This window comes from Tamandua tetradactyla, chromosome 17, assembly GCF_023851605.1.
Source record: "Tamandua tetradactyla isolate mTamTet1 chromosome 17, mTamTet1.pri, whole genome shotgun sequence".
NCBI lineage: Eukaryota > Metazoa > Chordata > Mammalia > Pilosa > Myrmecophagidae > Tamandua > Tamandua tetradactyla.
In genome coordinates, this window is record NC_135343.1 from 27515122 (window position 1) to 27536372 (window position 21251).

Genomic DNA, 21251 nt, shown 5'->3' on the forward strand with positions numbered 1-21251 from the left:
AGCCTGAGTAGAGCCCCTGGATGCCACCCAGGACTGTCCAGGACTTCTCTGGCCCTCTTTAGGAAGTCAGTTAGCTCTGTCCCCTCTGAGGCTGCTCAGTGATTGTCCTTCCCAGAGCAGTGTGTCCCTACAGGATACATCACTTAACTTTCTTCTACTGCTGCTAACATTTACAAAAGGAAAACAAGAAAGAGGAAAAACGTGCAGTTAAACACTTAGTTAACAAAATCCAATTTAAGGGTCAGAAAAAAGATCAACCAGGTACAAAAATTCTAAAAATTCCTTTCTGCAAGGAAGACAGGTAAGAAAGTATCAAATACATCACTACCCCAAATTTCAAAGAAAAATTTCTTTAAGTTATTTTAATATTGCATTCCTTCAAGAAGTTCCCGTTAACTGGGGTAAATAAACAGAGCAGGGATGTCAGTGATAGTAGCCAAGAAAACTTTTGAGGCCAGAGATGGTAGGTCAAGGCCATGCCTAAAATAATTATTTTGTTTTTCTGCCTGGAGCACATTAACTGTTGAAAGGTGAGATGGTTAGCTTCATGTATCAGCTTGGTCAGGTGATGGTGCCCAGTTGTCTGGTCAAGCAAGCATTGGTCTATCTGTTGCTGTGAGGACAATTTTGTGGACTTAAATCATCAGTAAGTTGATTGCATCTAGGGCTGATTACATCTGTAGTCGGCTAAGGGAAGTGTCTTCTGCAGTGAGAGATTTCAATCAGTTGAAGGCTTTTAAGGAGGAGGTGATAGCTTCAGCAGCCAGAAGAGAGAACTTCTGTCTTACTTCAGCCAGCCAGCCTCTCCTAGGGAATTCAAAGAACTTCATTGGAGTTAACAGCTTGCAGTCTGCCCTACGGAATTTGGACTCATGCATCCCCACAGTTGTATGGGACACTCTTATAAAATCTCCTACTATTTACAGATATCTCCAGTTAGTTCTGATTAATGCAAAAGGCAATATTTTCCCACAGTGTTAGAAAGAGGATTAAGTCTGGCAATGTGGTCTGAAAAAGTTCTTTGAGTGACTTGAAGCTGAGCTTTCACAATCATTCATTTAGCAGGTATTTGTTGAATATATACCATATGTCTGTCACTGCTAGTTGCTTGGGGTACAGCTATGAACAGACAACAGTTCAAACACAGCCCTGTCTTTGCAGAGCTTTTGCTCAAGAATTGGAGGTGGTATGAGGAAAGGGAGATATTAAAGTGATTTTTACACCAATAATGATAGTGGAGTTAAATGCTATAAAACAAGAGTATGGGGATGTCTTGGAAGTATATAGCAGGAGATTTTCAACCCCTAACAGATGATTTAATTGGAAGCACAGAATCCAGGTACTTTGTCCCCAGTAATGGTGAAATCACCAATAGGTCTCCTCTGCAGGGTGTGCAAGCATGTGCACACTCTCTCTCCGAGGATGATGTGTGGCAGTCCCTACCGCTCCAGAAACCACACGTATTTGAAGCAAATCTTTGGATGGGTTTTGGGACTATGTGTGCACATGAGCCCTGAGCGGACCCTAAAGCCCTCTCCCAGAAGGATAGGTGCTCTTGGAAAGACAAAGCCGACTGAAGCAAACCCCGAGGGCTGAGATCAGAAAATCTCAGACTCTAGACCAGGGGTAAGCAAACCATGGCCTGTGGCTGTTTTTATAAACAAAGCTTTATGGGAATGCAGCCACACTCACTCATTTACTTATTCTCTAAGGCTGCTTTTGTACTATGGAAGCCAAAAGCCAGAGCCAAGTAGCTGTGACAGAACTACATGGCCCACAAAGTTGCAATTCCTGTCTGGCCTGTGCAAGGATGTCAGCTGTTGGTCATCTTGATATTCTCCTACTGGAAGATTTGAAACATTTTCCTGTTGTTCATATTTTGTCACTCAATCCACAAACTGGGCTCAGCCTCATTTGCCACAACTCTAATTCACATGCTCTAAGGTTACTCTGTTCATATAGTAGTCCCTGGATATATGTGGCAATTTAAATTTAAAGTAATTAAATCTGGCCTTTTACGAAAAAAAAAAAAGTATCTACCAACTCCTGCTTTAGGCTCCTCAGTGCTCGTATCACCATATCAGATTGTCTCAAGCCCCTGACCTGGACTGCTCTGGGGAGAGGAGGGTAAATAGCCCTAACAGAAAATTCATGTGCTGTGACCAACAGCTTATGAGTCAACTTATGAGCACCTACTGTGATTCAGGCTCTAATTTAGAAATATCATTTAGCACTCATTTCAATGGAAAAATGATCATCTTCATTTTATAGAGGAGAAAATGAAGACTCAGAGACAAAGTAAACTGCCAAAGTAGCAGAGCCATATTTGAATGGTCTGTGTACTTTGTCACTGCATCCAGTTTCTTATGCTGTCTGCTACTTAAATATTAAATATTAAAGAATTAGTTGGAAGGATTCCACCACTTTGGATAAAGAGACGATCAGTAGGAACTATACCAAGCAAATTCTTCCTACATAACAAAAACAGCTTCAGGTTGGCTCTGTAGCCCAAGGTCACTGTGTTTGTCGGTTCCCTTGGTGCCCTAAAACTTAGGAAGTTCAGTCATTGTTGGGTTCCAATTTAGATTCTTGTTTGTGGCATGCTGCAGTAAGGGGACCATCTTGGGAGATATCATTTGGAGAAGGTTTGCCTTATGACAAGACCATCAAAGACCTAGATGCTGTTTGCCCATTTATTATTACCCAAATATAATATTATAAGGGTCACATTATAAAGATTGATACCTGTGTTCCAGAGGAGGGAAGGCAGGTTTGGGAGGTGGTTCCAGAAACCACATTGACAACGGACAGTTACAAGACCGAGGGAGGATTAATTCAGAGAATAGCAGATACCATGAAAGCATGCTATCTTTGCATTATTTCATCAGGAAGCCTTGCATATCAAAAAGGAAACAGCTTTCTGTTTGTTGTGTCAGGGGAGAGCATTAAGCCCTAGAGCTGAAAATAAAATGAAAGTAGCTTTTGGTTCAGAAGTTGAAAGAATATTCCAACAAGTCTAAGTGTCTGACAATGGAATGGGTTGTTAAGATGATGCCCTACCCCACCCTAGAGAGGTAAACGGCTAGACTAGCTCACCTCTAAGGCCCCTCCAAGGGAAAAGTCACAATTCTGTGAGGAGACCAGCCTGACCACCTTGCTGAGAACATCAGTGCCCTGAACTTGATTTGCTCTTTCCAAATCCTTCTCCATCCTAATCACATCCCACTAAAAGCCAGCGCCACTGTTATGGACCAACCCCCAGCAATCCAGGGTCACCAGCCAGGATTAATTGAGTATTTTTGACATAAATATAAGAAGAATGATTTTTCAGTTTGTCCACTGAAACAGTGAGGGCTCTGGCTTCGGAGGAAGCAGCTGGGAGCAGGTGCTCAAAATAATAATATTAACTAATATTTACCTTAATCATTACCATTTATAGGAGGATCCATGATCCAATGTAATCGTCACAACACCCCTGCAAAGAAAGCATGACACATTAATCGTTATCATCTATCTTTGCAGAAAGACGTTGCCCATGATTGCAAAACTAGTAAGCGGTGACACTGGGAAGCAAACCTAGGTTTCTGACTCCAAATGGCTGTAGATCTACTAAGTGACACTTTGAAGAGGGTGGGAGGTCACATTGGTAGACAGCACTTTTATCTTTGTCCTACCGGAAACCAGCTAAGAGTTTAGGACCATTAGTTACAATTTGTTTGGAGTCTGTGAGGACAGAGGTCATTTTGGTATGTGGAACCTGCAGAAGTGAATATTTTACTCAGAACATCATACAGTTCCAGTATTTACTTTTTATGAGCCTACCAGTATTTTCCAGTGCTTAATTATTTTGACGAGCTTCACATCCCCAGGATGTATATGGCTTGGGAGGCTAGACACTGCAGGAGATAATTAGCAAGTCTCTTGTCATTTAAATATCGGTTGTCATTATTGTTCCCTGCGCACATCACTGGTGTTGGATTTTATATCCTGTTTTCCCATCAGGTCTGGCCTGAATCATTCCCTCTTCTGTCACAACACTTGTTTTTAGTGACTCCCAGAAGGCAAAAACCATGCAAATGTTAGTTAAGCTAAGTGCTGATTAGAGGATGCTTGCCAACTATCACCTGGAGAAACCCTCAGTGTTGCTGGGGTTTTATTAGGGTAATTATTGGGTCTGTGCATAATTGGAGATAGCCATATTTGCTTCTAGAACTGAAAAAAATAAAATCCCTAATCTGAAACATGTCTGCCGGCATTTAAGGCAGCATGAAGCTTTTAGGTAAAGATTTGGGCAGACAGATAAGGGGTAAGGAAGGACATTCCAGGCAGAGGGAACAGTTTGAGTAAAGGCAGGAAGGCAGGAAAATGAAGGACCACTTCTGTTTAACCAGACCACAGTGTGTGCACAGGGGAGCAGGGCACCTTGAGATTGGACCAGGTGGCTTTGATATTAAATCCCACCAAAGGCAAGCTCCAGAGAACACTTGCTGAAGTTCAGTGTTTCTCGAACTTAAGAGAGCATCAGAGTCACCCAAGGGCTTGTTATTAGGCACACTGATTGTCCAGCCCAGCGTTTCAGACTCAGTGGTCTGAGATGGGCCAGAGAATTTGCATTTCTACCAAGTTCCCAGGTGATGCTGATGCTTCTGGTCCACGGACCACACTTTGAAAACTACTTCTGTAGTCATTAAGCAGCCAGTGACAATTTTTGAGTAGGAAAGAGTTGATTAGAGCTATGTGTTTACCATACTTAATTGACCAATTTGAAGAGCCCATACTTCCATGAGAAGCTACCCAGGGAAAGAAATTTGTAAGAGAAGGATTTAGCCCAATTCCATACTCAGCTCACATTCAACACATTCTCTCCTTACTCACCAGCCCAACTTTACTCACTCCTTTGTATTGTGTGTGTACGTGTTGGTTTCCCCCAAATGCCCTACCAGACTCTTAGGACAGTGGCCATAGCTTATTCTTCTTTACCTAATCCTTGTTTTTTGTACCCCTTAAATCTTGGGAAACAGTTAAGGGCACAACTGTAATATCTTTGATTCTTGATTCTCCACCTCGGGTCATTTCTGGAAGCCCAAGCACCCCACTCGGCACCCATCATTCCCAATCCCGCGCCACAGCTCTACTGCTCAAGAGGATGCAGTTCCTCCTCTGTAACTCTCTGATGCTCTCTATGGTGAAATGTAGAGACCAGCAGAGTTCACTGCTGTGAGCAGCAAGGGACCAGGGCCACCTCTCCTTGCACTGTTGCTTATCATGTGTCCATGCTCAGGTTTTGTTCCTGTCTCTCATCACAGCAGGGGAAGCTCCTCTATTCATCAATGATTACAGTTCTAATGAGACTCCTCCCACCTTCCAAGGAAATCGGAAATTCTCTGTTTACAGCTCTATCTGCAGGTGAGCGAGGCAATTCCAGAGTTAGACAAGTAAAGGCTATTGAATGATACCTTCTACTACCTTGCTCCCAACAAACATGAGCTTGGAGCCACGGTCAGGATGTTTAGGGATGTACATTTTCCTCCTACCTTAAGATAAGTTTCTTTTCTACCTACAGCATTATAAAAACTAAATGTTTATAATTCTGAAGCTCGACTTAAGTTCCAAAGTCCCTTTATCATTTTTCTTAGAAAGCCTTAGGAGATTCTCAGGAAAAGATACTTGCTGGTGGTCTGTTCTGATGTCCTAGAGTTCCTGTGGAGATGAAACTTCATTACATGCTCCTCTCTAGTTCCTATCACAGCACTTTGACTATAGAAGGTAAATATTTGACAAGCAAATAAATGTATCAGATAATTTATTTTATCTCAGAAAATGCAAAGCAAAGCCCAGAACTGAAAAAGCCATAGAGCCAGTTAGTTTGTAGGAAAATGTGAGTAGAAGGAAAGGTGAGAAGGCTCCTGACAGTGCATGTTGAGAGAGGAAGAGGTGTGTCGGGGGAAAGGGAGGTCGGCGGCCTGAGAACTGGGAGGGTGGGAAAGGGCATGGAAAGAAAACTGATATACCGGGGCTGGAAGAGGGAAACAATGACTTGGGAAAATGAGACGGGAGACATGGGAAAATGAGATTAGGGTAGAGATGTTTCAGTAAAAGCCTGTATGAAAATGATCTGGGCTTTCTGTATAAATGACTCTGTTCTCTCGAGACAGAAGGAGGTAAGAGACTATGTCACCCAAATATCTAAACTGTGAGCTCCATGAGAACATGAAGGCATGAAGATCTTGTTCCTCTTGTTGGTTTCCCTTGAATCTATCACAGTCCTTGGTACATGGTAGGTGCTCAATAAATGAATGAATTCATGGAAGGATGAAGGTTGGTTGGATGAATGAATGGGTGGGTAGTAGGATGGATGAATGAAACAAGACAACAAGTTTGACAGTTGTGAGGAGGGATATATTCAGTCAAACCAAAAGATGGCTCAGCATGAGTACGATAATAATTCAGCTCCTCTGAGTCTAAAAAAATGAGTGAAAGTCCTCATGGCTACTGAAAGCTTGAAACTAACCCATCTCAGCAATTTTATGAAACTAGGATCAGTAAATATTGAATGATAATAATTTCAACTGGCTAATACTTCTCACTTATTCAAGGAGGAGGTCATTTACATAGTATCCTTCTATATAAATTCCAAAATGGTCACTACACACTTCTGCTCATTTGGTAGTTGATGCATCACATGCTGCTAAAAACAGCTATGGGACACACCTTCCTTTTCCCTGTCTCCATGCCCTTGCTTGTGCCCTTACCCTCATTAAGAACACTTATACACTTATCCAGGTCCTATCCATCCTTCAAAGCCCCCATCAGGGCCCCAAGTAGCTCACAGAAGGGAGACTTCATTGGTTGCCCTGGTCTCCACCCAGCTCTCTGTCCTCTCTGAATCCCGCAAGGCTTCTGCGTACCTAACATACTTAATAATAGGATGAACTATTGTCTCCATAACTAGAGTATAAGCTTGTTTTTCACAAGTATGAAATCTCACAATGGGTCTCCCACCTCACAACACCTAGACGAGTCCTGAGCAGGGGGTAGACCCTTGCTGATTGGCCTGAAATCACAGACTGGAAACCAGAAATCACAGACTGGAAAACAGATTGGGGCAGACTTTCCAATCAGCCTAGTAGAAAAGGGCACAAATTTTGCCACCCTGAAACCTTTCTTCAAGCTCAAACGCCAAGTCCTAAGAATATCTCTGTCCACTAAATATTCTGCACAAGTGTTCAGATGAGAGAGTCTATGGAGTATCTTTTAAAACTTGATTTAATACATATTCCCCGAGTGTCTGCCATGTCAGGCACCAGCTGAGGCTACAGAGAAAAAAGACACGTTTCTAAACTTCTTGACTCACAGTATAGCAGGGAATATGAATAATAAACAAGAAAGTACATGTGTGCTGAGGATTATCGAAGGACCCTCAGAAGTTCTCAGTTCAGAGATGTAACTTTAGGATGGCTGGTTCTTTGCTATGGTGTTGTGCTGGCATCTCCTGCCTACCCAAGATGTAGGACGGAAGGCAAAATGGGTCACATTCCCTGTAGAGAATGGAGAATGAAAGCTTAGGTTACTTCACTAGCCTAAGCATGTGTATGATAAATTCTTAACGTGCAGGATCCTCATCAGGTGAAATGCATTTTCCTAAGTAGGTGCTCTGCTTAACATCAACTCCAGTAACAAACAGCCCGGAACTGGAGGCTCTGTGTTCTACCAACCTCCACCACCTAGGATAAGACTGAGAATTCTGGAGTAAATGAAGAGGACCTCTGAGCAACTGGCTACTGTCACAAAACCCGGGTGCTTAACTTCTCAAAGAGAGGGAGGCCATCTTCAAGCCCGTACTTCATCTGTGTGAGAAATGAGGCTGAGGGAGAGAGGCAATGGAACACATGGCAGCATGAAAACGCTGGAAATGAGAAGTGCCACAGGCTCCAGGGAAATAAAGTCCCACAGCAGTTTAGCCTTTTGGAGACAACTAGTGAAGGGACAAAGGGTTAACCCCATGTATCTTAACTGCCTGGTGGGTTTCATTGAGTTACAGTAGCATCATCCAATCTCTGGTATTGATTTTCCCAAGTTATTAAAATGAAAGTCATATTACGTTAAGATGTAACATTTAAGAAACCAAGGGTATATTACAAAAGTTTAAAATCTTCAAGTTTGTTGCATCCACAGATAAATTTCAGATACTAGAAAATATCCTATTCAGAATATTTCATTCCCAGAGCAGACTAGAAAGTCAGAAAAACAGAATGTTACTGCCTATAAGAACTGGCCTTGAATTTCAATCTTATTGTGTATCCTCGCCGAAATAACTAAGCATCAAGGTGGTGATTATGACAGATGGAAAAAATAAACTTATATATGCAGTATTGGTAGTGTTTGCAAAATTCAGAAATTTCACAAGCTTTCTGGACATTGTACACAAAAACTCCTCTGAAGAGCTAATGATAGGCCTTGGGGAATTCTGGTCTTGGCAATGCCTCAATAAAACCAGCCGCTACTACCCAAGTATCAGAGGCTACGATCCCTCAAAGGGGTTGCTGACAGCCCAGCAACTGAAAGAGCTGCGAAAATCAATACTGATCACTAGACAATGACATTTGGAGGGCATATACCGCAAGGATAATTGTGTCAGCGTGCCATTTGCCAGAGACAAATGCTTGCATCTCCAAATGGCACATCCTCTTCAGAAGCAGATGTATGGCAATGCAGGCCTGGCTGTGTGAGAACCATGGAAACTGTTTTGCAAGCTGCTATCCTTAAGCAAGTAATAACACTCCTAAAGCTAGTTTTGGTGCATAATTAAGACAGGTTTCAACTCATCAGCTGCCACACCCATTATCTGAAAGTATAACAAAAAGGATAAGCACCCAGCAATAAAATGAATCAGGGCAGAGTTGACATCTTCCCAGTAGGCTATATTGCCAGAAAACTGGACCTTCTGGAAGCAGCCAGAGAGAGGTCCAATCCTTAGTGCCCATGAGACCATCTGCCTTTATTCGTCTGAATGAAGGGTCAGGGGGACGTGGAGGTCTTGCTGCATCCTCAAAGTGCAAGAGAGGAGAGGCATCTGGGTGTGTGATATGTCTGAAGGCGAAAACATGCCCCAGACAAGCAATTCTTTCCTTTCTGAGCTTCATTGTCCTCCACACTGCTGGGAACCAGCAAAATGCTGGCCTCCAGACAAAAAAGGGTGGGTAAAACCTTTATGGCATTTCAGCCAAAGGCACAGAAAAGGAAAGGAAGGGCTGCCCACCACAACCAGCCTAAGGAAACGTCCTGGGGTTGGGCATTGTGTGCTGCCAGCGCCTATGCTTGGCACCAAACACTCTGCAGTCACCTTTTCTGCTAGAAGTTGTTTGCTCTAGGCTGGTTCCATTTATTTGCCCTAAAAAAATCTAGAGGAGCCAGCCTGGGTGGTGTAAAGGGCCTTGGAGCCCATGGACCTGAGTGGCCATCCTGGCTCCACCACTTATTAGGGGGGGAGCTCTCCACTAACCTCTGAGTCTCCATGTCCACAGTATAAAGGGGGACTATTAACACCTATATTTCATATCTCTTTTCAGAATTAGAGATAATATGTCTAGCAAAGCCCCTGGCACATAGAAAGTGCTCCATAAATACTATTATCATTAGTCACTAATAACCTATCATATGGGGTCAATTACTATGTGGGAAAGAGTAGAAGGGAAGTAGAAAGAAAGGCATATTGGCATATAATGAAATGGGCTTTCCTTGTAAGGAAAGATTTTCAGACCACCATGAGCCCCTGGCCCCCAACAGGTAATATTCGTCAGGCCAAAATTCTGTTCATCTCAAAGGTGTTAAGAGTATGCAAGTATTCTTTTTTTCTCTTTACGTAAGCTTACCACACCCTTGTGATCTGCAGCAGGCAAGTATCATCCTGTCTTCGTGGGTAGGAGAAACTGAGGTACAAAGCAGGATTTTCTGAGTGAGTCACAGGTACCGCCCAGAAGAAAGCCCAGGGGCATCATGGTCTCCAAACTGTCTTAACAAATGATTTCTATTAGTGCAGACACCTCAATTAAAAAAAAAGTTTAGTCCTAAACGGAGTTTCCCACGTTTTTGGCCATCTGGACGTTCACTTGCACAACCCCAGGCTGCTCTCACACAGCCCAGGCTCCCACGCCACGCTGTTTCACACGATCCTCTTGGATGTGTCTGATCCTCTGAGAAGTGAGCGGAGCACAGACAGACTGAATTCCACAGCACGCCTTCCTCCCAGGGCCTTCTAGACACAACCGAGAGAGGCCCCACTGTCCCACAGCGGCCCGTGATCACGCCAGCCATCTATCGCTCCTTCCAGACTCACCAACCCATGGGAACACACCTGTGCACCCAGCAGGCTAATCCAGGTTAGGTTCGGCTCACCTGGGTCGAGGACAGACAGAGCACCTGTGTTGGTGGCATAAAGGGAACTACCTTCATCAGAGGTGAGCCGGTTTCCACCACTTCGCAGGACTTCACATTGGGTTTTGTTCCCCACTTCATAGACTGCTTTCCCACTTTTCCTGGTCTAATGCCTCCTGCATACCCATCCCTGGACAAAGGCCTTTCCTTCTGAAACTTGGTAGCCCACAAAGGTGCTGCTGGAGACCCTTCTCTCTGTGCACTTCCCACTATGCACAGTTCATCTTCCACTGGAAGAAACAGAGTCTGGACTTCTTTGTTTATTTAGCTTGCTAGTGCTCTGATCTTGTGAGTTGAGGATGGTATGAGAGGCTTTTGAAATAGGCATTTGGTTTTGTGCCCAGCAGAGTAACTTCAACATAACAGGGACAAAAATATCTGTTGAATGAATGAATGCTCATTATTGGTATTCCTACACTCACTTCATGTCTTGCTATTTTAAAAATGATAATAAGTAAATAAATACAAATTCAATTAATTTCCCTAGAGAAGCCTTTAGAATCGAGCTATCTTCAAGACATGCTCAAGAGGGCAAATGAACAGAGCAAAGTTATCTGACTCACTAATTTTTGCTGTTAAAGTGACTCAGAGCCTTGTCAATTGTTATTCTATTTCAGTGACCCCATTCACTCCTCCGTATTCAGGAAGAAGAAACCAAAGCTGCTTTTCACAAGTTAAAAAAGCCAAGGCATCCACCAATCTGGAAAGGTCTCTGGGGTCTGTAAGATTTTGTCGATGTGTTCACCAAGACAAGAGCAGTATATCAGGAGCATCAATCTGGCGAAATGATCATGGAAATATGTTTGTGCTTGAGCCCTGATTTCTTTTCTTTCCACTTTTGCTGGTTAACTCTACTAAAGCCTTTCAGAATTTCTGCAACACAGAATTGCTCACTCTTCTCATACATTCCACATGCCAATCCCCTTTGTAAATGTTTGCTTTAAACATAGCCTGCAGCTTTCCTAAAATTATGTCCTGAGCACATATTTTTAATCATCCGAATCTCTGTGCTGGGTGTGCTGATGCCTTCCTGCCTCTTCAACTCTGCCCCCCAGCTTCATTCCTCAGACTTCTCCCAGGTTTTTCTGTGTTGAAAGGGGGCATATCAGAGTCAGAGATCTACAGAATTCTTGAGGACAAAGACCATTCTCCCTTTTTTTGAATCAGCATGTGCCTCACACATGGGAGGTGCTTAATAAATATTTTTAGCAAACCTGTGTGCTCATCTGCCCTGAAATCATTAAGCACATTCCCATTTATGAGCCCTTGGTGACGTCTTGCCTCCTGCCAAGAATGCACTCCCTGCCCTTTTCCATTTATGCAACTCTTGGCTGTTCCTGAAGACCAAAATCAAGTCTCCTGAGATTTTATAGAACTCTGTTCTCTCTGTGTCTATCTAGGTTCTGCCTCCTCAGTTAGACTGAAGTATTAAATGCTCCCTCTGAGCCAAAGCAATTTGTTTAGAACCAAATCTAATAAGCTGGCAAAGGTAAGGAAGGGGGTCCAGTACTAGAGCTTTGCCTCAGAAGTAATGTCAGGGGTGTTTCCAATCAGACATGAGATAATAAGTAAAGGGGACTCTCATGGAGGCCACATCTATACAAATCCTTCATCAAAGGCAGCAGCAAAGGCCTGGAACAGGAGCTAAGATCAGGGTGTGGTCAGTCTAGAACAGACAAGACTCGTTTGCCCTGACATTGATAGTGAAAGCCCTGATCCCTGCCCTACAGTCAAGACAATTTGGTCCTTAAGGATGTGCTCCTGACTCTGGCACTGACATTCCAGTTTCTTCATTGCTAAAACCATGCAATGGGTTGGCTTAAATAATGCAAATTTATTGGCCCAAGGTTTTGAGGCTAGAAAAAGTCCAAATCAAGTATCATCAAAGCGATACTTTCTTCTGGAAGACTGATGTTCAGGGGGCTGGCTGCCGGTTATCCTTGCTCTTGGCTTTTCTATTATATCGTAATGCATATGGCAGCCTCTCCAGGCCTCTCTCTCCTTTTCCGAGTACCACTGACTTTCAGCATCTGGCTGCTCCTTCTATGGCATTTTTCCCTCCCTGTAAAGACTTGAGTAATAGAATAAAGACCCCATCCTGGGCCTTAACGAAGTAACTTCATCAAAAGGTCCTATTATAAGGGTTCACACCCACAGGAATAGATTAAATTTAAGAACATGCTTTTCTGGATATATAGCTTCAAACCACCACACACTCCCTGTAGAAATTGTTGAATTCCTTATGGTTACCCATCCTCCTGCCCATCTCCTCCCAGAATCTAGCACAGTATAATATGTATAGAAGATTTTCATTTGGAAGGAAGGGAGGAAAAGAGGGGAGAAAGGAGGCAAGCATATCCTCTGTGTGTGTATGTTTATTACAGCAGTTATAGTTTTACAGAAAAATCATGCAGAAAATACACAGTTCTCATATATACCTCCAACACATGCAGTTTTCCATACTGTTAACATTTTGCATTAGTGTGGTAACTTTGTTACAATTGATGAAACAAATTATTATTATTATATGATTAACTATAGTCCATAGCTTACACTAGGGTTCACTGTTTATATTTTACAGTCCTATGTTGTTGTTTTTTTAAATTTTATTCTATTAAAATATCCACAATATAAAATTTCCTATTTAACCACATTGAAATGCAAAATTAAGTGGAGTGGATTACACTCAAGATGTGCTACCATCACCACCATCCAATACCAAAACTCTTTTATTATCCCAAATAGAAACTCTATACCAATTAAGCATTAACACCACATTCACTATCCCACCATGGCCTCTGGTAATCTGTATTCTAGTTTCTAACTCTATAAATTTGCTTACTTCATATCAGTGAAATCATACAATATTTTCCTTTTCTTTCTAGTTTTTTTCACTCAGCATGATGTCTTCAAGGTTCATCCAAGTTGTAACATGTATCAGAAATTTGTTCCTCTTTATGGCTGAATAATATTCCATTATTTATATACCACATTTGATTTATCCATTCATCTGTTGACGGACACTTGGGTTGTTTCATCTTTTGACAATTGTAAATAACGTCACTATGAACAATGGCATGAAAACATCTGTTCAGTCCTTTCTTTCAATTCTTTGGTGTATATGCCTAGAAATGGGATAGCTGGGTCACGTGGTAGTTCTATTACTTAACTATCTGAGGAACCATCAAACTGCTTTCCACAGCATCTGCACCAATTTACATTCCCACCAAGAAAGAACGAATATTCCTGTTTTTCCACATCCTCCCCAAAACTTATTTTCTGTTTTCTTTTTTCAATAGTGGCCAGCCTAGTGGATGTGAAATGGTATCTCATGTGGCTTTGATTTGCATTTCCCTAATGACCAATTCACACCTTCCATGTGCTTATTGGCCAACTGTATATCCTCTTTGGAAAAATTATTAAGTCTTTTGCTCATTTTAAAAATTGGGTTGCAAGTCATTTTGCTGTTGAGTTGTAGGATTTCTTTGCATATTCTGGATAATAAACCCTTACCAGGGTGTGCAGGGGTAGTTCAGTGGTAGAATCCTCACCTGCCATGTGGCAGACCTGGGTTCAATTCCCAGTCCATGCACTTTCCCCCAAACAAACAAACAAGCAAAACAAACAAACAAAAATTCAGCAAATGGTGCTGCAATAATGGGATACTCACATGGAAAAATAAGAAATGTGATCCCGCCATACAACACACACACACACAAACCTGTATCAAATTTTCTCCCATTCAGTAGTTTGTCTTTTTTACTTTCATGATGAAGTCCTTTGATGTACAAAAGTTTTAAATTTAGATAGAGTTCCATTTATCTATTTTGTTGTTGTTGCTGCTTGCACTTTGGTATAAAGTCTAAGAAACCATTGCCTAGGACAAGGTCCAGAAATTTGCTTCCCTATATTTTCTTCTAGGAGTTTTATAGTTTTGGTTTTCCACACTTATGTCTTTGATCCATTTTGAGTTCATTTTTGTATTTGGTGTGAGGGAGGGGTCTACTTTCATTCTTTTACATATGGACATCCAGGATTCTTAGCACAATTTGTTGAAAAGACTATTCTTTTCCATTGAGTGGATTTGACACTCATAAAAAATTGATAGGCCATAGATGAGAGTAGAATTCTCAATTCTACTTCATTGGTCTATATATCTGTCTTTGTGTCAGTACCAAACTGTTTTATTTTTTGGGGTGTGTGTGTGTGTGTGTGTGTGTGTGTGCATGGTCCAGGAATCGAACCCAGGTCTCCTGCATGTAAGCGAGCATTCTACCACTGAACCACCCATGCACCCCCAAACTGTTTTTTTTATTATTATAACTTTGCAAAAACTTTTTAAATTGTGAAGTGTGAGTCCCCAACTTTGTTTGTCTTTTTCAATATGGTTTTGGCTATTCAGGGCCCTTGACCCTTCTATATTAATTTGATGGTTATCTTTTCCATTTCTACTAAGAAGGCTTTTGGAATTTTGATTAAGATTATGTTAAATCTCTCAATCACTTTGGGTAGAATTGACATCTTAACAATAGTCTTCCAATCCCTGAACATTGCATGTCCTTCCATTTATTCAGATCTTCTTTTAGCAATAGTTTGCAGTTTTCCATGTACAAATTCTTTATTTCCTTGGTTAAATTTATTCCTAGATATTTTATTCCTTCGATTGTCATTGTAAGTGGAATTTTATTCTTGATTTCCTCTTTGGGCAGTACATTATTAGTGTACCGAAACACTACCGATTTTTCAGTGTTAATCTTGTACCTTGTCGCTTTACTGAATTTGTTTATTAGCTCTAGTAACTTTCTTGTATATTTTTCAGGATTTTCTTTTTATTGCATCATGTCATCTGTAAATAGGGAAAGTTTTACATCTTCCTTTTCAATTTGGATGCCTTTTATTTATTTTTCTTTTCTAACTGCTCTGGCTGGCACTTCCAGTATTATTCAACATAATAATGGTGACAGTGGGCATCTTTGTTTCATACCTGATTTTAAAGGGAAAGATTTTAGTCTTTCACTGATTATGATGCTAGCTAGGCATTTTCATACATTGCCTTTATCATGTTGAGAAAGTTTCCATCTATTCCTAGTTTTCAACATGTTTTTTATTAAGAAGGGATGCTGGACTTTGTCAAATGTCTTTTCTGTATCAATTGAGATGGTTTTGTGTTCTTTTCCTCATTATTCTATTAATAATATTTATTACATTAATTTATTTTCTTGCATTAATCTACCCTTACATACTTGGGATAAATCCCACTTCATCATCGCGTATAATTCTTTCAATGTACTATTGGGTCCGGTTCAATAGTACTTTGTTGAGGACTTTTGCATCTATATTGCATCTACCAAGAGATATTAGTCTATAATTGTCTTTTCTTGTGGTATCTTTGTGGTATCTTTAGTGTTAGGATGATGTTGGCCTCATACAATGAGGTAGGAAGTGTTTCCCCCTCTTCTGTTTTTTTGAAAGTGGTCAGGATTGGTATTAATTCTTCTTGGAATGTTTGTTAAAATTCACCAGTGAAGGGCAGGCCATGGTGGCTCAGCAGGTAAGAGTGCTTGCCTGCCATGCCCAAGGACCTGGGTTCGATTCCTGGTGCCTGCCCATGTAAAAAAAAAAAAAAAATTCACCAGTGAAGACATCTGGTGCTGAGCCTTCTTTTGTTAGGAAGTTCTTGATGACTGATTCAAACTCTTTACTTGTTATTAGTCTGCTGAAATCTTCTCTTTCTTCTTGAGTCAGTTTAGATAGTCTGTGTGACTTTAGGAATTTGTCTATTTCATCTAGGTTATCTAATTTGTTGGTGTACAGCTGTTTATAGTATCCTTTTATACTCCTTTTAATTTCTGTGGGGTCAGATGTAATGTATCCCCCCTTTTTATTTATTTTGGTTATTTGTATCTTTTCTCTTTTTTTTGTCAGTCTAGCTAAGCATCTGTCAAGTTTATTAATCTTTTCAATGAACCAACTTTAGTTTTGCTGATTCTATTGCTTTTTATTCTCTATTTCATTTATCTTCATTCTAATCTTTGTTATTTCCTTCCTTCTGCTTGCTCTGAGTTTAGTTTGCTCTTCATTTTCTAGGTTTTACAGTTATTAGGTTGGGTTTCTGATTTGAGATCATTCTTCCTTTTTAATGTATGCATTTAGAGCTACACTTTTCCCTCTCAGCACTGCCTTTGCTGCATACTTAAAATTCAGATATGTTGTATTTTCATTTGCTTCAAGATATTTCCTAATTTCCCTTGTGATTTCTTCCTTGATCTATTTGTTGGTTGAAAACGTGTCATTAAATTTCCACATATTTATGAACTTTCCAGTTCTTTCCCTATTATTGATTTTTTTTTTGCTTTATTTTTTGCTTCATAGTAGTCAGAGAAGATACATCGTTATGATTTCAGTATTTTTAAATTTTTGAGATTTGTTCTGTTACCTAACATATGGTCTATCCTGAAGATATATCCTTGTGTACTAGAGAACAATGTGTATTCTGCTGCTGTTGGGTGAAGTGTTACAGGTTTGTTAGTCTAGTGGTTTATAGTATCATTCACATCTTCTATGTCCTTATTGAGTTTCTGTCTAGATGTTCTATCCATTAGTGAAAAAATATATTGTAGTCTCCTGCTATTAATGTAGAACTGTCTATTTCTCTCTTCAAATCTATCAATGTTTGATTCATATATTTTGGGGCTCTGACATTACATGCGTATATATTTACAGTGGTTACATTTTCTTGTTGAATTCCCTCCTTTATCTGTATATAGTGACCTTCTTTCCCCTCATAATTTTTTTTACTTAAATTCAATTTTATCTAATATTATTGTAGCTACTCCAACTCTCTTTTGGTTGTTATTCGCGTGGTATTTTTTCCCATACTTTCACTTTCAACCTGCTTGTGTCTTTGACATTAAGGTGAGACTCTTGTAGGTAGCATATGGTTTGGTGAGCTTTTAAATTTATTCTGCCAATCTCTAACTTTTGAGTGGAGAGTTTAATCCATTTACGTTTAAAGTAACTACCAGTAATGCAGCTAACCACATGTTGTTATTTGGTCTTTGTAAGTATTATACCATTTTTGTCCCACAATTATTCATTTAATGCCAACTTTCATATTTATTTGACTTTTCTCAGTACACCATTTTGAGTCTCTTCTCATTGCTTACTGTATTTAGCATATATATGTATATGTATATATATTGTGGTTACCATTGATCTAAATTTACCATTCTAAATCTATAACAATCACATTTGATTTGATACCAACTTAACTTCAATAGCATACATGAACACTGTTCTTATACTTCTCTGCCCCATCTATTCATTGTACTTGTTACAAATTATATCTTTATATATTGTATGATCATAGATGTATCATTACTTTTTATGCATTTGCATTTTGGAAACTGTAAGAAATAAAAAGCGGAGTTAAATATGGAATAAAAATAAATAATAGGGGGGAAATGTTAAAATAAATTTAGTTTGAAATGCTAGTGATCAATGAAAGGAAGGGGTAAGGGTATGGTATGTATAAATTTTTTTTCTGTTTTTGTTTTATTTCTTTTTCTGTTGTCTTTTTATTTCTTTTTCTGAATTGATGCAAATGTTCTAAGAAATGATCATGATGATGACTATGCAGCTAAGTGATGATACTGTGAATTACTGATTATATATGTAGAACGGAATGATTATATATTAGGAATGTTTGTGCTTCTTTGTTGTCATATTTTTTTAAATTTAAAATTAATAAAAAAAATGCATGGAAAAAAAAGTGAAGTTAATACCAAGAAATACAATAGAACTAGTATTTATAATTACCCAAACGGTTACCTATAACACAGGTCTTTATTTCTTTATGCCTCTGTGATCCACCATATAGTGACTTTTCCTTTCAGTCTGAAGAACTCCCTTTAGCGTTGCTATTAGGGTAAGTCTAGTGGTAACTCAGCTTTTGTTTATCTGGGAATGTCTTAATCTTTACCTTACTTTCCAAAGACAGTCTTATTAGATACAAAATTCTTGGTTGGCAGTTGTTTTCTTTCAGCACTTTAAATATTTCAACCTACTACTTTTTTTCTTTTTAAACATAACAACATACAAACATGAACATTCTTACCATGTGATCATTCCATTCTTGGTATATGTCATGGTCAAGTTCATGTGTCAACTTGGCCAAGTGGTTGTACCTACTTGTCTGGTTGGGCAAGTGCTGGCCTGTCTGTTGCAAAGGGGACATTTCATAGAATTAAATCATGATCATGTCAGCTGCATCCTCAGTTGATTCCATTTGTAATTAGCCAAGGGGAGTGTCTTCTGCAATGAGTGATGCTCAGTCTAATCACTGGAAGCCTATTAAGGAGGATTCAGAAGAGACAGGCTCTCTTCCTGCTTCAGTTGTCGAGTCTCTCCTGAGGAGTTCGTCCAGACCCTCCATCAGAATCATTGGCTTCACAACCTGCCCTGCGGATTTTTGACTCTGCATTCCCACAGTCACATGAGACACTTTTATAAATTTTATATTTGTGAGTCTTCCCTGTTGATTCTGTTTCTCTAGAAAACCTTAACTAATAAAGTATATAATCAATAGCTCACAATATCATCACATAGTTGTATATTCATCATCACGATCATTTCTTAGAACATTTTCATCAATTCAGAAAAAGAAATAAAAAGAAAAAAGAAAAAAATTCATATATACCATAACCATTACCCCTCCCTTTCATTGATCACTAGTATTTCAATCTACTAAATTTATTTTAACATTTCTTTCCCCCATTATTTATTTTTAATCATATGTTTACTCATCTGTCCATACCATAAATAAAAGGAACATCAGACAAAAGGTTTTCACAGTCACACAGTGAAAGCTTTATCATTATACAATCATCTTCAAGAAACATGGCTCTACATTTTCAAGCACTTCCCTCCAGCCTCTCCATTATACCTTAGCTAAAAAGGTAATATCTATATAATGCTTAAGAATAACCTCCAGGATAACCTCTCGACTGTTTAAAATCTCTCAGCCATTGACACTTTATTTTGTCTTATTTCTCTCTTCCCCCTTTTCGTTGAGAAGGTTTTCTCAATCCATTGATGCTGAGTCCGAGCTTTTTCTAGGATTTCTGTCCCACATTGCCAGGAAGGTTTACACCCCTGGGAGCCATGTCCCACATAGAGAGGGGAAGGGCAGTGAGTTTGCTTGTTGTGTTGGCTGAGAGAAAGAGGCCACATCTGGGGGTGACTCTTAAGCCTGATTTTAAGTAGGCTTAGCCTATCCTTTGCGGGGATATGTTCCATATGAACAACCCCCAAGATTGAGGGCTCAGCCTAATCCTTTGGTTGTTCCCACTGCTAGTGAGAATATCAGGAATTCTCCACATAGGGAAGTAGAATTTTCCACCTTTCTCGCCATTCCCCCAAGGGGACTTTGCAAATACTTTTTTATTCACTGTTCAAATCATTCTGGGATTTACCGGGGTATCACTCTGGACAAATCTACAAAATCTCACGCCTTACTCAAGGTTCTGTGTACTTATGGTGTTCAATTAAACTGTCCACATAAGTTATATTAGGAACTGCACTAGTCAAAATATAAATTTTGTACCATGTAAACATTTTTTTGTTTTAGTCTCACATAAGTTCAAGTTTTAAAATATGAATTACCATCTATTTTCCACACCCTGTAGCATTGACATTCCTTTGTTCTTCCTTGTAAAAGATTTTTAAATTTGTACATTTAGTCACTATCATTATACACTCTAGGCATTCATAGATTATACCATCTCAGTCTTTATCATCTATCTTTCCTTTTGATTTCATTTGTGCCCCCAGCCCTCCTCCCTCTATCATCCTCACATTCGGCTTCATTCAGCATACTAACATTATTGTATTACAGTTAGGTAGTATCATGCTATCTATTTCTAAATTTTTACAATCAGTCCTGTTGCACAATCTGTATCCCTTCAGCTCCAGTTACCCAATATCTACCATATTTCTAACTCCTGATAGTCTCTGTTCTTAACTGAAATTCTCCAAGTTCACTCACTAATGTTAGTTCATATCAGTGAGACCATACAGTATTTGTCTTTTTGTTTCTGGCTACTCTCACTCACCATAATGTCCTCAAGGTCCATCCATATTGTTACATACGTCATTACTTTATTCTGTCTTACAGCTGCATAATATTCCATCACATGTATATACCATAGCTTGTTTAGCCACTCATCTGTTGATGGACATTTGGGCTGTTTCCATCTCTTGGCAATTGTAAACAATGCTGCTATAAATATTGGTGTGCAAATGTCCATTTGTGTCCTTGCCCTCACATCCTCTGAGTAGATACCTAGCAATGGTATTGCCAGATCATATGGCCATTCTATACTTAGCTTCCCGAGGAACTGCCAAACTGCCTTCCACAGTGGTTGCAACATTTTAAATTCCCACTTACAGTGGATAAGTGTGCCTCTTTCTCCACATCCTCTCCAGCACTTGTCATTTTCTGTTTTATTGATAATGGCCATTGTGGTGGGTGTGAGATGTTATCTCATTGTGGTTTGTTTTGATTTGCATTTCCCTAATAGCCAGGGAAATTCAGCATCTTTTCATGTGCCTTTTAGCCATTTGTATTTCCTCTTCTGAGAAGTGTCTGTTCATGTCTTTTGCCCATTTTGTAAATTGGGTTGTCTGTCTTTTTGATGTTGAGTTGAACAATCTTTTTATATATTCTGGATACTAGACCTTTATCTGATATATCGTCTCAAAATATGGTCTCCCATTGGATAGGCTGGTTTTTATTTTCTCAAGGAAGTTCTTTGGTA

At 39.8% G+C, this 21251-nt stretch overlaps 1 long non-coding RNA gene across 1 annotated transcript in view; it reads right to left on the reverse strand.

Moving 5' to 3' along the window:
* Positions 1 to 207: 207 nt before the first annotated feature.
* LOC143661531 (uncharacterized) overlaps positions 208 to 21251 on the reverse strand; it is a 36756-nt gene continuing 15712 nt past the window's right edge. The window contains exons 4-5 of the long non-coding RNA XR_013164660.1: positions 3419 to 3475; positions 208 to 807 (exon numbers count right to left, since the gene is read on the reverse strand). This is a non-coding gene — a long non-coding RNA (uncharacterized LOC143661531). The remainder of the gene's footprint in view (positions 808 to 3418; positions 3476 to 21251) is intronic.